The following is a 23,435-nucleotide window of genomic DNA, read 5'->3' on the forward strand; positions in this document are numbered from 1 at the left end:
ATGCTCTATCAGGTGAGTTTTGAGGGAACTCATCACCCAAGTCATAATAGGAATTTCAGGCCTCAAAAAGACATTATGGTTGAAGCAGAGGTGTTCTGTTTCCAGCAAAGCCAATAGCAAGCTAACAATTGCTTCCAGAAACGAGTATAAGCTTTGCTGGCCTCTGGCAGTTTCTGGGTCCAAAACCCGAGAGGTACCCTCTTCCCATCTTGCTTCTGCCTAAGGCTCCAATTAGCATGTTGATCTAGAACAGTTACTTGCAGTTCTCCTGGCCCATCCTGTATGGACCATAGATCTAGGGCCAGTTGCACTGCTTGTTTAGCTTGTTCAGAAGCCATGCTGTCTGTCTCTCCCCAATGAAATTCATAGCATTTTCTAGTGACTGCATGCAGAGGTTGTAAAATGTTACCCAAGTGGGGAATATGATGTCTCCAGAATCCAAACAAGTCAATAAATTTCTGGGCCTCCTTTATAGCGGTAGGGGTTGCAAATTCTAGTATTTTAGCCTTAGCCTTTGGTAAAATGGACTATTTCCCTGCATTTCATAGGATGTCAAGGAATTTTACATTTTCTGCAGTGCCTTGAATTTTACTAGGTTAATTTCTCATCCTTCAAATAGGAGCTGGGCTTTTACCTGCTCCAAGCCCCAGCTGACTAATTCTTCACTTTTACCCTGACCAGCCATTCGGACAGCTGTTTTTTGAGCAATACACTGATAGCTTTGAGCCTGATCGGTCAAGATATAGGCCTGGCATTGAGCCCGGGTGAGTCTAGAAGTCAGAGTAGCATTTTCCTTTTCCAGCTTACATTTCTTTTGTAGCAACCAGCCCCTCTCTTGATACATTAACTTATAAGCAGTAAGCAAACACTATCCACTTTGGGAAATCCCCTCAGCATGTCCTTTGGTGACTGGAATCCTTTGCAGCACTTCACACACAGTCAAAGGTTTAAATTGCGCTAATTTAGATTCCCAATTCTCACAAAGGTCAGTTCCCCTGGACCATTCAACCACCAAAGGGAAAACTGGGGGATTCCCATCCCAGGATATGGTAAGTCTCTGAGCTTTCAGCCCCATCCCTGTGGACAAAAAAGCAACACACTTTTGTTTTCAAATCCTGTTTGTGATGCCAAAAATGGGCTGTATGGGAAATGTGTGAGGGGAGAAGAAAAGACACACACAATACACTTAAGAGTAAACAAGCTTTATCCCATGTAAATGGCAATGCAGATATAATAAACAAGTGATATAATAAGCAAATCAATATAAGAAGCAGATTGACATAACAAGCAAGTTGCAATGAGAAGAGGAGAAGAAAAAAAGAGATATATATATTTACACTCACCAGACTATGGAGGATTCACCACCAGACTGGGAAGCAACAGCCTGGGCTCCAGAGTTGGCCAGGAAAGGTCTCTTGAAGCTTCAGCACAGTCTAATACCCAAGCTCTTTTGTAATAAGTTGTTTGGCATGAGGCGCAGTCACCAGAGTCCTTCACAACTGGTCTCAAGGAACAAAAAAAAAAAAAAAAAAAAATCAACTTGTTTTTGTGGTTGTCTATTGTTTTAAACAACTAAAGTATAGGAATAGATTGAAATAGAGATTTCTCCAAAACAGCTCTGGAAAAATGCCTCAAGGGGCTCACACAACCTGTTCCAGGACTTGGTGACCATTATTTGTGTCCACGTTCAATTGAGTTCAAATTTAATATTTAACTTTTCCTCCACACCAGACTATGGAGGATTCACCACCAGAGTGAGAAGCAACAGCCTGGGCTCCAGAGTCAGATATTACACTCACCAAACTATGGAGGATTCACAACCAGACTGCGAAACAACAGCTTTGGCTCCAGATTCAGTCACCCGTCCGGACACAGATGAGGAGAGGTCTCATGAAGCTTCCGCGTGTCTGGGACACTAGCTCTTGCTGTAATGAGCTGTTTACCATAAGGCCCAGTCACAAAGGTCCTTGGTGACTGGGCCCAAGGAACACAATAAGGTCAACTTGTTTTTTTTTGCAATTGTCTATTGTTTTTCAATAACTAAAGTATAAAAATAGATTGAAATAGAGATTTCTCCATAACAGAGTTGGATGATCGTCTCAAGGGGCTCACACAACCTGTTCTAGGACTTGGTGACCATTGTTTGTGTCCACATTCAATTGAGTTCAAATTTAATATGTAACTTTTCCTCCACAAATTCTCCTATCTTGATGAATTGGCTCTGTCTAGGCAAAGGGCAACGTGAACCCCTTGAGCTACTACACAACCTCTGCCTCCTGGGTTCAAGCGATTCTCCTGCCTCAGCCTCCGGAGTAGCTGGGACTACAGGTGTGCACCAGCACGCCCAGCTAATTTTTTGTATTTTTAGTAGAGATGGGATTTCACCATGTTGGCCAGGCTGGTCTTGAACTCCAGACCTCAAGCGATCCTCCCACCTTGGCCTCCCAAAGTGCTGGGATTATAGGCGTGAGTCACAGTGCCTGGCCCTAAATGATTTCTTTCTATCTCCTATAGCAGTTTGAAATTACCTAAAGGTTGTTTCAAACTGAAAAACTAAAAAGAATGTAAATACAAATAAAATATAAAAAGTTAAAAAAATACAAGAGATTACAAAATATACATGTAAATCTGGAGTGGTCAAAAATGACAAATTAGGTTTATTTGTAAAGTTATATTAAAATTAGTTTTAGTATAGATAATACACTATTACCAAAGTAAAAGTTGATTTTCTCTTGAACAAAAATTGTAGGTATTATTAATATGACAGCAAAATACTTCTGTTAACCTTTTGAATACGTTCAAAAACAGAGAGAGTAAAAAGAGAGAGAATTTTCCCATGCTCTGGGATGGGCCTGGCTCAGCTCAGGGAGGAAGCCCTGCCTGAAAAGTCTGCAGCTTAGGCTGTTCTTTTCTCATTCAGCCCAGCATCTGATCTCATCTTCTGTCACTCAGGGCCTCAGGGGGTGGGGCCTTAAGCATTATCCAATCGGGGACATCGGGCTGGAAACGGTCCAATCAGCCACGCAGCTGGAGCGAACAGAACGGCTTCGGATTTGGCGGGGCCTTTGTCTGTCCCTGCAGCTGGAGCTCAAGGTCTTGTCTTCACTGCTCTGTGTCCTCTGCTCCTACAGGCCCAACTTATGTGGTCCTGTGACCTGTACGTATTGAAAGATCCACAGCTAAGACTCCGGGACCCCCTGGAAACGTAGAAATGGTAAATGTGTCCCGTCCGACATCTCCAGAGGTCGGCGGGGGGCTGGTTGAAACCAGTGGAAGGTGGCTGTAGCGGGCACTCAGGTCTCCCTGCAGTCAGCTCCACAATCGGCGCCCGGAGTTCTCCTTGCTCAGCTCGGCCTCAGTCCCCTTCAGCCATAAGATGGCGGCTGCGCTGACAGCCGGGGCCCCGGGCGTCCTGTCTCTTCCCTGAGTGGTGATTGTGCCCTGGCCTGGAGTCCTCTCCGGGCAGCTCTGCACCGGCAGCGCCACGTCTCTCCCAGATTGTGCAGGGACCAAGGGGAGGGTCGTCAGGGGAGAATCTTGTTTCGGAGTACGGGTTCATACATGGGGAGAGCTTTGGTCGTGGGGTTCACAGTTTCCTTTTCACCTATTAAGAATTTATGGGGCCGGGCGCGGTGTCTCACGCTTGTAGTCCCAACCCTTTGGGAGGCCGAGGCTGGTGGAATCACTTTAGGTCAGGAGTTCAAGACCAGCCTGGCCAAAATACAGCTCCACTAAAAATACAAAAATTAACTGGGTGTGATGGTGAATGTCTGGACCCCGGTTACTCGGGAGGCAAAGGTGAGAGAATGACTTGAATCTGGGAGGCGGAGGTTGCACGTAAGCTGAGATCGCGCCACTGCCCTCCAGCCTGGGCGACAGAGTAAGACCCTGTCTCAAAAAAAATTATGTGAGTCACCGCCGAAATATGAAATAATTTAATCAAAGAGTGATTCAAGAATTGTGGAGCACCCAGCTTTGTAGTTTGTGGTCCATGGTTGGGGCTTGAATAAAAGACATTTATAAGGTGCATGATGAAGAAAACCAAATTCAATAATGGGTTAGGTGTAGAGTTGTGTACTTTCTAATTTGTGCAATCAAGGTGGAAATTTCCTGTTATGTATTCAGAGCTTAACTGGCAGTTTATAGCTCTTTAAGCCTGAATTTTGTTTCCCCTAATGTAGTAATTTACCAAAAAATGCACTTGAGTTGAGATTTTTTTTTTTTAGAAGTAGGAATCCAGGGACTAGAGCATCCTCAGTCTAATTGCCTGCCCCTTAATTATTTTCACACCCCATAGGGGTCTGATTATCCCTGGCATTTTTCACATGTGTCCCAAGCAGGGCCTCAAGTGTTACCCCATGTTCCTCAATTAATAATTTGTTTAAAGCATTTCATAATACTAATGAAAAGATTTGTTTTCTGTTTGTAAATAGTTCTTATGAGAAGAAAGCAAGGAATACTCCCCTGACACTGTATTGTAAAAAATATCTGTGCCTCTTTTTCCTTTATATTGCCCAGAGAACTTAATGGAATGTTTTTGGGTCAAGATTACTCTTCGGAAACTTTATAGGGTGATGTGTCCTCAGGCAACCTTCTGTTTTTTTCTGGTCCTGGGTTTTAGTACTTTCTGGGGATAAACCAAGATACCCACCATGGCTATGTCTGTTAGAGTGTTAGTGACTATTATCCCCCTGGTCATTTTCTCCCATAGTAGCCTCTCAAGGGAGCAGGTGGCAGCCCTTAGGGCTGAAAGGCATCTCCTGGTGCATTTTTTTGTTTGTTTGTTTGTTTTGGAGGTGGAGCTTGCAGTGAGCTGAGATCCAGCCACTGCACTCCAGCCCGGGCGACAGAGCGAGACTCTGTCTCAGAAAAAAAAAAAAAAAAAGAAAGAAAGAAAAGCTAGCCCTTGAGACATGAAGATTTTCTTCACCCAACCTAACTTCCATTTCTTGGAGACACACTGCTCGTCAGCCAATCAGATACTGGTATTAAGGGGAAAACGTAATTTCTGCCCCCTGGGTGCTCTTGGAGGGGGTGAAAGAAAAATAGTAAAAAGTTTGTGAAAAACATTTCAAAAGACAAAGAAAATGACTCCGGTGAGATGGCGTAAAAACTTAGAAAGTAAAATGCACTTGGGGCACTCACTGGGGCATAGAGCAGTGTCTCCTGGGAGAGCGGTTATTGAGCATGTGAACAGGATGGGGTGGGTGATTGGATCTCTACCTGGAAAAGATTTGTTCACTTATTTTGACCTCAGGTGTTTTTGTTGTTGTTGATTCTGCTTTCTTTCTTGTTTTTGTTTTGTGTTTGTTTTTGAGACAGTCTCACTCTGTTGCACAGGCTGGAATGCAGTGGCTCAATCTCAACTCACTGTAACCTGTGCCTCTTGGGTTCAAGTGATTCTCATGCCTCAGCCTCCCAAGTAGCTAGGACTACAAGTGCACACCACTGCACCAGGCTAGTTTTTGTATGTTTAGTAGAGATGGACCGGGCTGGTCCCAAACTTCTGGTCTTAAGTGATCCACCTGTTCTGGCCTCCCAAAATGCTGGGATTATAGGCATGAGCCACTGCACCCAGCTGCATCAGTTTTTTTTTTTACTATAATCTGCATTTTATTAGTAGGGCTGGAAAGGTAAGAAAATATTTACAAAGGACATAAAAGAGATGTGTTTCAAAAAATTAGTGTTTAATCATATATTCCATTTGTTAATAATTCCCATTTACGGCCGGGCGCGGTGGCTCAAGCCTGTAATCCCAGCACTTTGGGAGGCTGAGACGGGCGGATCACGAGGTCAGGAGATCGAGACCATCCTGGTTAACACAGTGAAACCCCGTCTCTACTAAAAAATACAAAAAACTAGCCGGGCGAGGTGGCGGGCGCCTGTAGTCCCAGGTACTCGGAGGCTGAGGCGGGAGAATGGCGTAAACCCAGGAGGCGGAGCTTGCAGTGAGCTGAGATCCGGCCACTGCACTCCAGCCCGGGCCACAGAGCGAGACTCCGTCTCAAAAAAAAAAAAAAAAAAAAATTCCCATTTACCTTTTTCTTTCCCGAAATGAACCTAGGAATTTTCTCAAGTGTGTTTTTTATGGCTGAATGATTTGAAACAGAATTCCAAGCCTTAGCTTTAAGAATGCTGCCTACAGCCAGGTGCGGTGGCTCACGCCTGTAATCCTAGCACTTTGGGAGGCCGAGGTGGGTGGATCACAAGGTCAGGACGTCGAGACCATCCTAACCAACATAGTGAAACCCCGTCTCTACCAAAAATACAAAATTAGCTATGCGTGGTGGCACGTGCCTGTAGTTCCAGCTACTCAGGAGGCTGAGGCAGAATCGGTTGAACCCAGGAGGTGAAGGTTGCAGTTAGTCAAGAACACGCTACTGCACTCTAGCCAGGATGACAGAGCTAGACTCTGTCATTTAAAAAAAAAAAACAAAGAATGCTAACTACCAAGGAAAAAAATGGGGAAAACCTCTTTCATTCTGGCTATAGACAATGAATATATTTCCACAGAAAAATGTGTTAGATAATTGATGAGTTACATAGATTCATCAAAACATCAATTCCTCTTTTTGCAGGTAAATTTTTGACAGTGAATATCTCAGTTCTATATTCTGTTGTCTTGATTTCTGAGTTTAATACTAAATTATATGTGATGAAACGGGGTGCTTCTAGAAGTGTTCCCATATGACTGATTTTTTACATTATTTTTAATAGAAATAATAAAGTAATACATATATTGTCTGAAAGAAGTAGATATATTTGCTTTTCTTATGGAGGTATAAAATGCAAGCACCTTAGCCAGGTGCAGCGGCTCATACCTGTAATCCCAGCACTTTGGGAGGCCAAGGGGGGTCGATCACTTGAGGTCAGGAGTTTGAGACCAGCCTGCCCAACATGGTGAGACCCCCATCTCTAGTAAAAATACAAAAATTAGCCAGGTGTGGTGGTGCATGCCTGCAGTCCCAGGTACTTGGGAGGCTGAGGCAGGAGAATGGCTTGAACCCAGAAGGTGGAGGTTGCAGTGAGCCTAGATGGGGCCATTGCACTCCAGCCTGGGCAACAGCACAAGACTTTGTCTCAAAAAAATAAGAAAAAAATAAAGTAAGCACCTTAAAATTTCTTTCCCTTATGTAAACGCTGTGTTTAAGTAATTTTACTGGATTTTTCAAACATTTAGTTTCAAAAACCAAGGGAATAACTCTGACATGGAAATTAAAGCTTGAACCTAGTGAATCCAAGCTAAGGGTAATATTAAACCTGCAACAGGAGGTTATTAAAGACACATTTAGGGTTTTTTTGTTTGTTTGTTTGAGATGGAGTCTCGCAGTGTCACCCGGACTGGAGTGCAGTGGTGCAATCTCGGCTCACTGCAATTCTCCTACCTTAACCTCCTGAGTAGCCAGGATTATAGGCATCTACCACCATGCCTGGCTAATTTTTGTATTTTTAGTGGAGATGGGTTTTCACTATGTTGGCCAGGCTGGTCTCAAACACCTGACCTCGTGATCCACCCACCTCGGCCTCCCAAAGTGCTGGGATTACAGGTGTGACCCACCGCACCCAGCCTAAGGCCCAGTTAGTTTTGTTTGGGAAGCCTCCCCTGCAGATTCCTCAGCCTGCTCACCCCAGCCATAGAAGGAGCCTTTATTCTGAGAGAAGCTACAAAGCCCTGGAAAGCTGGGGCCCCACAGGCAGATGCAGTTAAGATTAAGATGAAAGGAAACTGGGACGGTCTTATTGATGATGAAGTTGTCATTGTTTTGAGGCACTTTCTAGACTTTGTAAAATAAAAACGTTAGATTTATGTAAAAAACAAAATGAATTCCAAAAATGTATTGCAACAGGAGGAAGTACAAACTAACTGTAAGATCTTTCTGGCTTGCAAAGATATAGGCAGAAAAGGAATTTCTTTCATAGGAAGGAGCAAACAAGATTAGAAAGGAGGTGGGAGAGGAATGGTAAATGGAGGGTGAAAACGTCAGATTTTAGACCAGAGAATGTGTTTGGTTATTTTGTTTGTTTGTTTTGTTGTTATTGTTGTTGCTTTTTGAGACAGAGTCTCCTTCTGTTCCCCAGGCTGGAGTACAGTGGTGCAATCTTGGCTCACTGCAACCTCCACCTCCTGGGTTCAAGTGATTCTCCTGCCTCAGCCTCCTGAGTAGCTGGGATTATAGGCGCATACGACTACACCCAGCTAATTTTTGTGTTTTTAGTAGAGACGGGGTTTAACCATGTTGGTCAGTCTGGTCTGGAACTCCTGACTTCATAATCTGCCTGCCTCAGCATCCCAAAGTACTGGGATTACAGGCATGCACCACCATCCCCAGCCCAGAGAATGTTTTACACTGAAGTCAGAATATTCTTAAAAGGACATAAAGTGGAGTTGTATGTTGACTCAGACTGAGGGTAGCTGAAAGGTCTGGAGCCTGAAGGAGAAAGATAAACATAAGTAAAGTTTGATTGAGAAATATTTTCTTTTAGGCCAGGTGTGGTAGCTCATGGCTGTAACCTCAGCACTTTGGGAAGAAAATGGAGGTGGATCACCTGATGTCAGGAGTTTGAGACCAGCCTGGCCCACATGGTGAAACTTTGTCTCTACTTAAAATTCAAAAATTATTCAGGCATTTTTGCCAGCTCCTATAATCCCAGCTACTCCAGAGGTTGAGCAGTAGATTGCTTGAACCCAGAAAGCAGAGGTTGCAGTCAGCTGAGATTGTGCCACTGCACTCCAGCCTGGGTGACAGAGTGAAACCTGGCTCAAAAAAAAAAAAAAAAAAAAGATCTTTAAGAAAGATTTTATTTTGATCACTGAAGACAAATTCAGCTGATTTTTTTAATGAGAAAAAGGAGAAAATGTTCAGAGTGTGTGTCTGGCTGTGTGATAGGTAAGAAAAGAGGCCGGGCGCGGTGGCTCAAGCCTGTAATCCCAACACTTTGGGAGGCCGAGACGGGTGGATCACGAGGTCAGGAGATCGAGACCATCCTGGCTAACACGGTGAAACCCCGTCTCTACTAAAAATACAAAAACTAGCCGGGCGAGGTGACGGGCGCCTGTAGTCCCAGCTACTCAGGAGGCTGAGGCAGGAGAATGGCGTAAACCCGGGAGGCGGAGCTTGCAGTGAGCTGAGATCCGGCCACTGCACTCCAGCGTGGGCGACAGAGCAAGACTCCGTCTCAAAAAGAAAAGAAAAGAAAGCACCATCTGGCCAGGTGTGGTGGCTCATGCCTGTAATCCAAACAGTTGGGGAGGTTGAGTCAGGTGAAGCACCTGAGGTCAGGAGTTCATGACCAGCCTGACCAACATGGAGAAACCCTGTCTCTACTAAAATACAAAATTAGCCAAGCATCGTGGCACATGCCTGTAATCCCAGCTACTCAGGAGGCTGAGACAGGAGAATCACTTGAACCCAGGAGATGGAGGTTGCAGTGAGCCGAGATCACACCATTGCTCTCCAACCTGGGCAACAAGAGTGAAACTGTCTCAAAAAAAAAAAAAAAAAAAAGGCAAAGAAAGAAAACACCATCTGAGACACAATGGGAAGGGTGTTTTGTTTTCATAAACTGTTCCTTGAGCACACAAAAAATAGAGAATTTTAATAATTACAAATATTTTCTAGGATTATCTATGTGTTTCATCTTTCCCATCTCTTTTCTTTGTTCTATGCATTTCTTCCCTTTGGCTTTTCCTGAGCTGCATCTTATATATGAAACCGGTAAATGTAACTACAGTGTTTTGCTGAGTTCTGTATCTCTACCAAATTATTGAACTTCAGGGAGGTTATGGGAGTCCCCAGTTTTTAAACAGTAGCTCAGAAGCATAGGTGGGCCCATGGGGTTTGTGACTAACATCTGCAGTGAGGACAATGTTGTGGGACCGAGCCCTGAATCAGGGTCTGTGCTGACTCTGGGTGGTGTCATAATTCGAATGTTAGACAATGAGTTGTTGTTGGAGAATTGTGTGATGTTCAGCAAACTCTACAGATTTGGTGCCAGAAAAAAAATATCACGGAGGCATGGCCTGGAGTTAAACTCTGGGTGTTTGGGAATGGGAGGCTCTGCTCTCCTGTACACAGGCTGTCACACTGCCTATTGTCCTGTGATTCCAGGTCTTCTCACAGGGTGACAGAGGACTGAAAACTTAGAGGAAAGAGCCCTGATGACACAGCCCCTTTTCTTGCAGCTGTGACCACAAGATTCCCACCCACTCACAAACACACACACTAGACATTGATGTTTCCACACTCCTCCCAGGACTAGGCACCACTTTGAGGAACTTCACCACAGCATTTTTGATCCACGTGTTTGTTGCCAAAAAGCCACAAGTGTCTACAACTCTCCTTGCATACCCCACCCCCAGACACTGAATCTGCATTAGCAACCTGTTTTTGCCACCAAATTTGGGTCTGGACTACCTGTTCAAAACCTCATCTGCCTGCATTCACACAGAAATAAATCAGAGTACAGCCCCACCTGGGCCACTATCTGTAGCAAAAATCAGTGCTTTCACCTACACTGCACTCTCTTCCACCCATAAATTTTTTTTGTTTTTAGATTTTATTTTTGTTTCGGAGTACACAGGTGGGTTTGTTATACAGCTAAAATTATGTCATGAAGCTTTGATGTGCAGATTATTTTGTCCCTGAGGTACTACCCATAACACCAAACAGGCATGTTTTCTGATCCTTAGTCCTTCCACCCCCCACTCCCAACTACACCTCAGTGTCTGTTGTTCTCCTCTTTGTGTTCATGTGTTCTTGTTATTTAGCTCTTACTTATAAATAATAACATGCATTTGGTTTTCTGTTTCTGCATTAGATTTTGTTTATTGTTCATTTTGTTTTGTTTTTGTGAAGGAGGTTTGCACTTGTTGCCCAAGCTGTACAATCTCAGCTCACCTCAATCTTTGTTTCCTGGGTTCAAGCAATTCTCCTGCCTCAGCATCCCAAGTAGCTGGGATTACAGGCAGGTGCTACCACGTCTGGCTACTTTTGTAGGGATGGGGTTTGTCCATGTTGGTCAGGCTGGTCTCAAACTCCCAACCTCAAGTGATCTGCCTGCCTCGGCCTCCCAAAGTGCTGGAATTACAGATGTGAGCCACCACACCTGGCCTCTGCATTAATTTTCTTTTTTTTTTTTTTTTTTGAGGCGGAGTCTTGCTCCGTTGCCCGGACTGGAGTGCAGTGACCCATCTCAGCTCACTGCAAGCTCCGCCTCCCAGGTTTACGCCATTCTCCTGCCTCAGCCTCCGGAGTAGCTGGGACTACAGGCGCCCGCCACCTCGCCCGGCTAGTTTTTGTATTTTTAGTAGAGACGAGGTTTCACCGTGTTAGCCAGGATGGTCTCGATCTCCTGACCTCATGATCCGCCCGTCTCGGCCTCCCAAAGTGCTGGGATTACAGGCATGGGCCACCGCATCTGACCATACTGTTTTCTTTATCCATTCTACCATTGATTGGCATTCAGGGCCTGTCCATGTCTTTGCTATTTTGAATAGTGCTGCAGTGAACATGCATGTGGCTGTGTCTTTATACTATAACAATTTATACTCCCTTTGGTGTATACCCAATTATGAAGTTCTTGGGTTAAATGATAATTCTTTTTTTAGTTCTGTGAGGAATCACCACACTGCTTTTTACGGTTCTTGAACTAATTTACACTCCCAGAAGCAGAGTATAAGCATTCCCTTTTCTCTGCAAAAACTCTCCAGCACCTGTTATTTTTTGACTTTTTAAAAATAGCCATTCTGACTTTGTGATGTGGTATCTCATTGTGGTTTTTCTTTTGATTTCTCTAATGATTAGACATGAGCATTTTTTTATATGCTTGTTAGCCACATGTATGTCTTCTTTTGAAAACCATCTGTTCATATTTTTTACCTACTTTTTAATGAGGTTGTTGTTTTTTTCTTGTAAACTTGTTTAAGGTTTTCTTTTTTTTTTTTTTTTTTTTAGATGGAGTCTTCCTCTGTCGCTTAGGCTGGAGTGCACTCAATCTCAGCTCACTGCAACCTCTGCCACCTGGGTTCAAGCAATTCTCCTGCCTCAGCCTCCTGAGTAGCTGGGATTACAGGTACGTGTCACCACACCTGGCTAAATTTTGTATTTTCAGTAGAGGTGGGGTTTCAGCATCTTGGCCAGTCTGGTCTTGAACTGCCCTCATGATCCACCCATCTTGGCCCCCCAAAGTGCTGGGATTACAAGTGTGACCCACCATGCCCGGCCTAACTTGTTTAAGTTCTTAGTAAATTCTGGATATTAGACCTTTGTCAGATACAAAATTTGCAAATATTTTCTTCTGTTCTGTAGATTGTCTGTTTACTTTGTTAATAGTTTCCTTTGCTGTGAAGAAGCTCTTAAGTTAAAATAGGTCCCATTTGTCAATTTTTACTTTTGTTGCAGTTGCTTTTGGTAGATTTATCATGAAGTCTTTGCCAGTTTCTTTGTCTAGAATTGTATTTCCTAGGTTATCTTGCAGAGTTTCTTATAATTTTTACATTTAAGTGTTTAATTTTTCTTGAATTGATTTTTGTATATGGTCTAATGAAGGGGTCCAGTTTCAGTCTTCTACATAGTGCTAGGTAGATATTCCAGCAACATTTATTAAACAGATAATTCTTCCCACGTTTCTGTTGTCAGCTTTGTCAAAACTGTGACTGTTGTAGGAGGGTGGCATTGTTTCTGGGCTCTCTATTCTGTTGCATAGGTCTTGTGCCCTCATGGATTTTTTTTTTTGTAACATATTTCTCTCTTCTGCTTTTTCCCTTATAAACATTTTTTCAAGTGTATACAGTGTGCAAAATTCAGATGTCCAAGGATTCAAAAACTCTTTTTAAACTTTCAAAAAAAGATTTTGCTATTCTCTTTTCTTAATGCATTTAGATTATATGTAGATGTTTTTCTCTGCTTTTTTGAAACATATGTAAATCATACTAACAGCTAAGTAAACCTTTTGTCATTTTTTTCTGACTCCAGATTAGCTTTATCTAGTACTTCAGATTTTTTGCTTTCTTTTTGCTTCTGAAAAGTTTATTTTTTTCATTTTTAGTCCTTTAAAGTAGACACTGATTTGTTTAGATAAAAACTCATTTTAAGAGCACACAGAAGCTTAGCACAAAGATAGGATTAAATTTTGCAATACAGAATGAAAAAGAGTAAAAGATACCAAGTTTCTTTGACAGAAACCTGATTATCCAAGGTAATTATCCAATATTTGTAGGCTGAAGTGCTTGCACTACAAAAGCAAGAGCAGTTCAGTGTATAACTGAACAGTGGAGTCTATAGTTGTGCCTTGCTTTCTATTTATTACTTCAGAACAATTAGCATAGTTACGTGTAGTATTTGTAGACAAACTGCATTCATATAAATTAAACAGTTTTTTCTTTTTTTCAGACAGAGGCTCACCATGTTGCCCCAGCTGGAGTGCAGTGGTCTGATCTCAGCTCTCTGCAACCGCTGTCTCCTGGATTAAAGCGATTCTCCTGCCTTAGCCTCCCAAGTAGCTGGGACTACAGCTGTGTGCCATCATGCCTGACTAAGTTTTTGTATTTTAAAAAAATACAAAATTTTACAAAATACAAAATACAAAAATACAAAAAAAGTCTCACCATGTTGGCGACCTTGATCTTGATCTCCTGACCTCAGGTGATCCACCCGCCTCACTCTTTCAAAGTGCTAGGATTACAGGCATGAGCCGTAAACAGTATTTTCTACAATTATATGCATGTAAAGCTGCAATACTTACTTTGAATGAATCACTTAAATGGTTATTTTAATATTGTTATTTATACTTTTGAAATATAAAGTGTTTTAACTAAAGTATAGTTGCTTTTTTTTTTTTTTTTTTTTTTTGAGACGGAATCTCACTCTTTCACCCAGGCTGGAGCACAGGGGTGCCATCTCATCTCACTGCAACCTCTGCTTCTTCGGTTCAAGTGATTCTAGTGCCTCAGCCTCCTGGGTAGCTAGGATGACAGGTATGCTCCATCATGCCTGCCTAAATTTTTTTTTGTATTTTCAGTGGAGATGGGGTTTCACCATATGGGCTAGGCTGGTCTCAAACTCCTGACCTTGTGATCTGCACACTTCGGCCTTGCAGAGTGCTGGGATTACAGGCATGAAACACTGCACCTGGCTATATTTGCAATTTTTAAAAATGCTACATACATTATGACTAGTTCATTAAAATTATGCATACTTAGATACTTATATCAAATATCCAAAGAGAATTTACTACCAAATTGTTACAGTAGATATTTGTGTGACATGTTTATTTATTGAATAGGGATAATTATGAGTAAACACAATTTTAGTATCTTTTATTTCACAAATTGGTATACTGCATTACAGGAAAAATAAAGACAGGTGATATGGCCACCCAAAAACCATAATAGCTATTTAATTAACTATGTTACAAGTTCTAATATATTCCACTATATGAACACAGTCAGAGTCTATTTCTTCATCAAAAAGAGTTGTTGGAAGTTGTCAGATATATTTCAATATAGAACTCCATTCAATGGCTAGATGAGAGAGCAGCAGAGATGGAAATACAACTTTATAAAATTACTCTGATAATCTGCCCCCTTTTTTCATAATGCTCATGTTCCTCATGCTTAGAGTAGCTGTACACCTTGGGTGTCTAGAGAGAAAGTGCTTTTAGGGAATATTTTTTGACTGACTTGATCTATTTTATGTCTAATCTGAGCTTTTCCTTAAGATGTTTTGACCTTTTTTCTCTCAACATAATCTGGCTCAGATAAATATCTATTTTTCTCTCCAATGCTTTGGGTGTCTGTTTCAGAAGCTCTATTAGTATCCCATCGTGTCTGAATGAGGTGGGCTGTCACAGTGAGAACTTTTGGAGCTGTCTCTATCAGGACTCATGCTGGAAATTCAGCAGTATTTTTCCATGTCACTACTATACGTAGAAACTGTGGCTGAAACACTGCTCACATTCCCATTGTTGTGAAGGTGTAATTCTACCAAGGAGGCCTGCAGGCTCTGCTCCTGCAACTCAGGCTTCACTCTGATGTGACACTAGAGTGCTGCTGTGGAAAATGGGGTTCACGTAAACTGTGAGCTATGCTGTGGGTTGTGCCTCAGTGGCAGATGGTAGAGGTCAAGAGAGGACACTAGCAACTAGGAGAAAGAAAGCAGAAGTGCTGTAGCCCAGTGCCAGGGAGTACAGAGCCACTGCTCTAAAATGTAAATAGCCAAAAATATAGAACCCAGGCCGGGCGCGGTGGCTCAAGCCTGTAATCCCAGCACTTTGGGAGGCCGAGACGGGCGGATCACGAGGTCAGGAGATCGAGACCATCCTGGCTAACACTGTGAAACCCCGTCTCTACTAAAACATACAAAAAACTAGCCGGGCGAGGTGGCGGGCGCCTGTAGTCCCAGCTACTCGGGAGGCTGAGGCAGGAGAATGGCGTAAACCCGGGAGGCAGAGCTTGCAGTGAGCTGAGATCCGGCCACTGCACTCCAGCCCCGGCGACAGAGTGAGACTCCGTCTCAAAAAAAAAATAGAACCCTAGTCAACCATTTTTGTAGCAGAGTGAAAGCCTACCTTCAGCAGGCACCTGGCTTCAAGCTGCTAGACCAACTCCTATTATGACGTTGTGAAAAGTTTATTTGTCATTGAACATAAGCAATTAGCATACACAGATGGCCTCTTCAATCTCCCGGTGAATTTGGGATGAACTATGTATGACATGGTGCTGAAAATTCTTCTACTTTTGGACTAATTATGGTGACCATCGTTCTGTATTTGCGGTCTCTTACACAGATTGACTATGATGCGTGTCACATTCAAGTTCAATTGTATAATAAAACCATTTTCTTTCTCTTATTGTGGAGTTTTTCTGGGGCTGGAGAAAATTATTCTTTTAATTATTGTTTCCAAACACAGTCTGGAATTACCAGACATGATATAAACATAATATGCCAGCCAAAATTTACTGTAGAGGGGACTTTCCCTCTCAGGCTTCCAGTCAACCTACACTTGTGCAGGAAAGTGCATGTTGTCCCCTAAATATGCAGGCAGAATTTTGTCTCTGCCTATTTGCTATCTGTAGTCCTCTACCGTCACTTCTACAGAGGCTAGATCAGATTGATACAAACTTCAGAGGGCAGCAATCAATCATTTTACCTCTTTCAATGACTCTTGTATCTTCAGACCTGAAACTGATACAGAACTATGTAGCCCAGAAACTCAATTAGAATAACGTGTGTGCATTGAGTAGACACAGAGACATGCGAAGCTCCCCTTTCCCTTTCCTCCTTTAAAGTGCTCACAAATGTGCAGGTAACACCTGCTGCTACTCCAACCATTCAGGCCCTAAATCTGCAGCTCAAATTTTGAATTTAGGTCTTGAGATTTGGGAAATAAAAAACTTTTGTCTAAAAAATGCAAATCCTTTTGTTTCTCAAACTCAGATGTTAAAATGAAAGAGCAGTTATGTATTTCTTCCCGCTTTGAACTATGTATTCATCTCTTGAACTTGTTCACTATTTTTACAAGTAGTTATAAATTAAACTAATAATGCCCCATTGGACACTGTATCCCATATCCTAAACCGTAACAATATATATCTAATCAATAATCAATGCTGTTTCTGTAAATATATAAAAATTTCTGACAAACAACTTTGTATCAATTTTTAATGGTAGGTTGTATTGACATCTTTAATAAATATTTTCACCCTGAGCAAAAATATGTTGAAGAGTGTTTTATTTGTTCATATTTTTAAATTTGCCAGTTTGACTTTTGGTTTTAATTCCTAGTTTCATTTAGTTTTTGTTAGAAAATACACAGTTTATAATTTTAGTCTTTTCAATTGATTTGTTATTGTTTTGAGACAAGATCTTACCATCACCAAGGCTGGAGTGCAGTGGGATAATTTTGGCTCACTGTAGCCTCTGCCTCCTGGGCTCAAGTGATCCTTTCATCTCAGTTTTCTGAGTAGCTAAGACTACAGACATGCATTACCATGTCTGACTAATTGTTTGCTTGTTTGTAGTGTTAGGATCTCACTATGTTTCCCAGGCTGGTTTCAAACTTTTGGCCCCAATGGATCCTCTTACCTCAGTCTCTCAAAGTGTTAGGATTATAGGCAAGAGCCACTCCACCCAGTCAGTATTTTTAAATTTAATAAATCTTGCTACGTGTCCTAACAGAATATACCAGGTGCGAATAAAAACATTGTGTATTTTCTTGCTTTTGACTGGAGTGTTTTTTATGTGCTGTGAAGCCGAATTGGTCTATAATACGGTTTGGATGTCCATGTTGTCCAAACCTCATGCTACAGTATAAATCCTCAATGTTGGTTCTGGGACCTGGTTGAACACTTTTGGGTCATGGGGGCAAATTTCTCATGAACGGCTTGGTGCATCCTCTTGGTAACCAAAAAGTTTACACTCTATAAATAAACTCAAAAGAGAGCAGTTTTCAAATGAGGGCAAATTTCTCATGAATGGCTTGGTATGTCCCCTTGGTAACCAAAAACTTTACACTCTATTAATTCAAAGGAGAGCTGGTTCATTAAAAGAACCTGAGTCCCTCACCTCACACTTGCTCTGTCTCTTACCATATAATATATCCAGTTACTCTTTACCTTTCAGCATGATTTTAAGCTTGCTGAAGTCCTCACCAGAAGCAGATGCTGCCACACACTTCTTATACCGTCTGCCAAGCTGTGAGCCACGTAAACCTTTTTTCTTTATAAATCATGGACTCTCAAGTGTTCTCTGTATGCAGAATAATTCATAGTCTATAATGTTGTCTAAGTTTTCTGTTTCTTATTTTTATCTAAACTTTCCATTTATTATTGCAAATGGGGCTTTGATGTCTACAATTATTATGTTGCTATGTATGTCTTGCTTTACTTTGTCAAGAATTGCTTTATATATTTTGAAGTCCGGATGTTATATATGCATATACATATAGATAGATAATATAATTATAGATTCCTGCTAAATGAACTCACTTGACTGTAATATAATATCAGTTTTGATCTCACAGTATTACTTGACTTAAAGCATATTATGTATGATATAATTATGACCACCTCACTCAATTGAGTTTACTATTTTCATGGAATATACATTTTTTTCATTCTGTTACATTCGGCCTATTTGACTGAATGCTAAAATGAATCTCTTGTAGGCAGCATAGTGTATGCTTTTTAAAAAACCACTCAGGCATTCTATTTTTTCTTTACATAATTTTATTTTTTTATTTATTTTTGTTATTTATTTATTTATTCTTTTTTTGAGACATAGCTTTGCTCTTGTTGCCCAAGCTGGAGTACAACGGAGCAATCTCGGATCACCGCAACCTCCGCCTTCCAGGTTCAAGCGTTTCTCTGGCCTCAGCCTCCCTAGTAACTGGGATTACAGTCAGGAGCCACCATGCCTGGATAAATTTTTTTGTATTTTTAGTAGAGACGAGGTGTCTTCATGTTGGTCAGGCTGGTCTCAAACTCCCGACCTCAGGTGATCCACCCACCTCGGCCTCCCAAAGTGCTGGGACAACAGGGGTGAGCCACCGTGCCCGGCCTTAATTTATTCTTTGAGATGGAGTCTCACTCTGTCACCCAAGGCGGAGTACAGTGGCACAATCTCGGCTCACTGCAGTGAGCAGTGCCACTGCACTTCAGCTTGGGTAACAGAATGAAACTCCATCTCAAACAAAGGAAACAAAGCAAAAACAAAAAAAGAGAAGGAAGTGGATTACTCACAATAACTACAATATGGAATTAACCTAAGGTTTCATCAATAGGTGGAGAAGGAAAATGTGGTGTATGTACACAGTGCAATGCTATACAGCCCTTAAAAATAAAGTCTTGTTATTTGCAACAACATTGATAAACCCAAAAAGTATGCTAAGCAAAATAAGCCAGCACAGAAAAACACAAACAAAAAATCCTTTTTTTTTTTGTTTTTTTTTTTTTTTTTTTTTTTGTTTTACAAAATTTTTTATTCATCAGGGCTGTAGTGAAATATCATCATTGTAACTGATATTTTAGTACTGCAAAAGGCACAATGAAGCTTATTTAGTTCAAGTACTAGAAATCAGAGGTAACAGCACCTCCTTCCTTGGACATGCTTTACTCCGCTGTAGTGGTCATCACAGTTTTGATTTTCTGGATAAGAAGTTCACCACCGCATTCATGCATTCATCTGACAGCCATCTTCCCTGAAGGACACTGCATTCTTCAGCATTAACAGCGTGTAGTTTTTCTTTCTCTCTATTCCTGATTATCTCTTTTGAAATTCTCATGGCATTTGGGGGAAGCTTTGCAAATGCCTTCAGCCTGGTCCAGACTTCTTTCTGAAAAGTGCTATCAGGGAAAACTTCAGTAACAAGTCCTTGAGCACATGCTTCTCCTGCTGTTAACTTCTTTCCAAAAACAAGCATCTCTATTGCCTTGGCTGGGCTCATTATCTTCGGAAAAGTGTAAGAGGAGCATCCTTCCGGACTTTGGCCAAGGTGACTAAATGGTGTATGAAATGTTGCCCTGTCAGATGCATACACAGCATCGAATAACCCAAGGAGGGTGACGGAGATGCCCACAGCTGGACCATTGACCATTGCAATCAGAGGCTTAGGAAAATCTATAAAACAGCCCACAAATTCCCTCAGTAAGATGGCACCATTTTTAGCTTTCTCCTCTACTCCACCAGGGGGAATATCAGTGAAGTTAGTCAGGTCGTTCCCACTACTGTAATAGTCACCATTTCCTGTTAAAACAGTGATGGCTGAGTCATCCTTGCTGGCGGCTTTAAGTGCATGCATAATTTCATGATACATCTCCACGTTCAGGGCATTTTTCTTTGTGGGCCGGTTTAACATGATCTTTGTGATGCCATCTTCGGAGGTCACCATCAGAGTTTCGTACCCAGTTGATTTCCTGTCTGTTCCAGGCTCCACCTGACTAGAGGATTCCAATGAAGAACTCAAACTGGACACCCAAATCCACATAGTTCTGCCTGGCAGTTTCCTTGGGCAGGCTGCCAAGGGCATTCCATGCATCCCATTTGGCCTTGTTGATCAAGTCAAATACACCTGGTTTGGGCATGTTACAAGGTCCTTCAGTGGCCTGCTTATACAGTGCGTAGAGTTTTAGCTTCGCTTCATTTCCTGGATCCTTCTTCAAGAGTTTCACTTGATTCATTGCATTTTCAAAGTCCTTCTGACTGGCTCTCATTGCTGTTCTATTCAGGTGCAGCTGAACTACTGGGAAACTAATGACCTCGGACACCAACGCTGTGCAAGTCTCCAGGCCAAGTACGCCATCGCTACCCCCCCCATTTTTTTTTTTTTTTTTTGAGAGGTAGGTTAGCTCTTGTTACCAAGGCAATGGTGCAGTGACATCATCTCAGCTCACTGCAACCTCCACCTCCTAAATTCAAGCAATTCTCCCACCTTAGCCTCCCCAGTACCTGGGATTACAGGTGCCTGCCACCATACCTGGATAATTTTTATGTTTTTAGTAGAGATGGGGTTTTGCCATGTTGGCCAGGCTGTTCTCAAACTCCTGACCTCAAGTGATTCACCCACCTCCGCCTCCCAAAGTGGTGGGATTACAGGCATGAGTCACCACCACTCCCGACTCACATAATCCTATTCCCATGTAAAGTGTTAAAAAAAAAACTGAAACTTGCCAGGCACAATGGCCCACACCTGTAATGTCAGCACTTTGGGAGGCCAAGGCAGGTAACTCACAAGGTGAGGAGTTTGAGACCAACATGGTGAATCCCTGTCTTTACTGAAAATACAAAAATTAGTCAAGTGGGGTGGCACGTGCCGGTAATCCCAGGTACTCAGAAGGTGGAGGCAGGAGAATTGCTTGAACCCGGGAGGTGGAGGTTGCAGTGAGCCGAGATTGCACCACTGCCTTCCAGCCTGAACAATAGAGGAAAACTCTGTCTCAAAAAAAATAATAATAATAATAATTAAAACTCGTGGAAGTAGAGAGTACAATAATGAAAAAACAACAACAACAAAACAAATCCCCTATGGAGTTTTTTGGTCTGGTTAGGAGAGCTTCTTTATGATATTTCAGGGATTATATTTTCTTTCATCTTCTGCATCCTTCTGTTCTTCAGCCAATGGATAAAAAAGATACAGAGAAGACACGTTTGCTTTTTATCCACTTCCACTCAGTATTAGTCAATGTGGTTACACCTGAGAATAGCAGTTTTCTGGCAGGACAGCCACTTCTAAGCAATAAACAACACACTGAAAAAAAAGTCTAAATCTTTCATAACAAGCTAATGGATTTTAAGAAAAACAAGCATAGGCATCAACAATGCTTGTGGTAAAATAAAAATTGATTTTATCGATTTCTATTGAGCTCTGATAATATTTGATCAAAAGCTAGCTAGTATAGAGCAAAAAAGGAATATTATTCTAAATAAGAATATTGTGAATGGTTATTTAGTCAAGATAAGTAAAAATATGACCTCACACTAATAGTCTCACCTATAGTTGTACAACATCAAATGGTACTTTTTATTTAAAGTTTGGTTTCATATAAAAATTCAGTTTATATCACCCTCCTTTGGCCATTTCGATACCTTCTCCATTTTATATCAGTGGAAAACAGGACAGCAGGTCCCAGAAAAGCAAGTGATGTTATTGCTGCTTTAACAGTGGTCATGGCTGGGCGCAGTGGCTCACGCCTGTAATCCCAGTTCTCAGGGAGGCAGAGGCGGGAGGATAGCTTGAGCCCAGGAGTTTGAGACCTGCCTGGGTAATACAGCGAGACCCCGTTCTCTACAAAAAGGAAAAAAAAAAAAAAAGGACAAAAAAAAAAAACCAGTGATCATGAAGAGCACTTGTTTAGGTGTTACTCACATGTCAAACACTGTTAATTGCCTTAAAGTACTGATTTCTAAAATTTACTGGTAATGTAAAATTATTAACTAAGAAGACTTTATCTTATTCAAATATGTTTTATGGGATTTCGTTGACATTTAAGTGTCCGAATTATCTGGAATATTGAAATTTTCCCTGAACCCAAATTGAGTACCATATCTTTTTTTTTTTTTTTTTTTTTTGAGATGGAGTCTTGCTCTGTCACCCAGGTTGGAGTGCAGTGGCTGGATCTCAGCTCACTTCAAGCTCTGCCTCCCGGGTTTATGCCATTCTCCTGCCTCAGCCTCCCGAGTAGCTGGGACTACAGGCGCCCGCCACCTCGCCTGGCTAGTTTTTTGTATTTTTTAGTAGAGACGGGGTTTCACCATGTTAGCCAGGATGGTCTCGATCTCCTGACCTCGTGATCCGCCCGTCTTGGCCTCCCAAAGTGCTGGGATTACAGGCTTGAGCCACCGCACCCGGCCACTATAATCTTTTACTAAAAGTTTTTCTGAGGCAGAACAAGATTTATAACATTTTATTTTAGAAGATGTGTATTAACCATGTTTTCAGTAATCACTTTGAGCACAGCATTCTCAGTTCCCAGCATGCACCCTAAGTCACTCAGGGGAAATTGGTATCTCTGTGCAGAGGCAGAAGAAAATGCTGAGTGGAGGTACACCACACTGCACAGCAATGCTTTTCACATGTACATATTAAGGTCTCCATTTAATTGGGCTGTTATTTGCATGGCTAGATACTTACTGAATTTAGTCATACCATTTTTTAGCAGCTAATGGCATCTGTTACCCATTAATTTTATACATTTGCTTTTTAAAAAACAAATATTTGTTAATTTACTCTACACTGAGCCTAGATTTACAATATTACATTTACAATCTTCAATTTTTCAGTGTTAAAGCAAATCAGAAGAGCAATATGTGTATACAGTGAGCATTTTCCCACCTATCAAAATTCTTCCTTCATTGCCTTGGAAATTCTATGAAGCCACCTATAAAATACTCCCTTTCAATACTTTAGCCAGGATTTTAGATTTCAGTAGGTCAAAAACAATCATTGAGCAAGGCCAAAATCTTTTCTTTGTTTCTTGTTAGTCATCTATCATGGCAATTATGCCAAGCCATTGAAAAGATGTGGTTTTGATTAATTTTAACTCATTTTAAATGTTTTCTCTAATTGTTACTTTTGTCATGTTATTCAAAAAGAAGCTATCTTCCTACTGGAAGCAACATGCCTGAGGCAGGAATGATGACAATATACAAATATGTTTCCTGCCATGTGGTCACCATAAGCAGCTTACAACATGGCCCACCTAGAAGTCACTTACTTTCAGGCCAGTGGGGGTGTTTTTCTGTGATGTGTCTCTTTCTCTTAAAAGCACCTCTGATTAAGTTTAGCACAGTCAGGATAATCTCCATTTTGATAAACACAAAGTCAACATACGAATAACCTAATTCGTGATTTCCCACCACACTTACACATTTTTTTTTTTTTTTTTTTTATACTCGAGGAAAGTATTACATGGCAAGGTGTGCAACAGACTGGAAATCCAG

The 23,435-nt window shown here is 41.6% G+C and overlaps 2 pseudogenes across 1 annotated transcript; one reads left to right on the forward strand and one right to left on the reverse strand.

Moving 5' to 3' along the window:
- Window positions 1-23,435, forward strand: part of LOC104675530 — a 110,785-nt pseudogene that overhangs the window by 48,306 nt on the left and 39,044 nt on the right.
- Window positions 18,940-20,298, reverse strand: LOC115892148 (annotated as a pseudogene). Its single transcript, XR_004052034.1, has one exon. The product of XR_004052034.1 is annotated as an enoyl-CoA delta isomerase 2, mitochondrial pseudogene (transcript).

The sequence above is a fragment of the Rhinopithecus roxellana genome, chromosome 12 (genome assembly GCF_007565055.1).
Source record: "Rhinopithecus roxellana isolate Shanxi Qingling chromosome 12, ASM756505v1, whole genome shotgun sequence".
NCBI classification, from domain to species: domain Eukaryota; kingdom Metazoa; phylum Chordata; class Mammalia; order Primates; family Cercopithecidae; genus Rhinopithecus; species Rhinopithecus roxellana.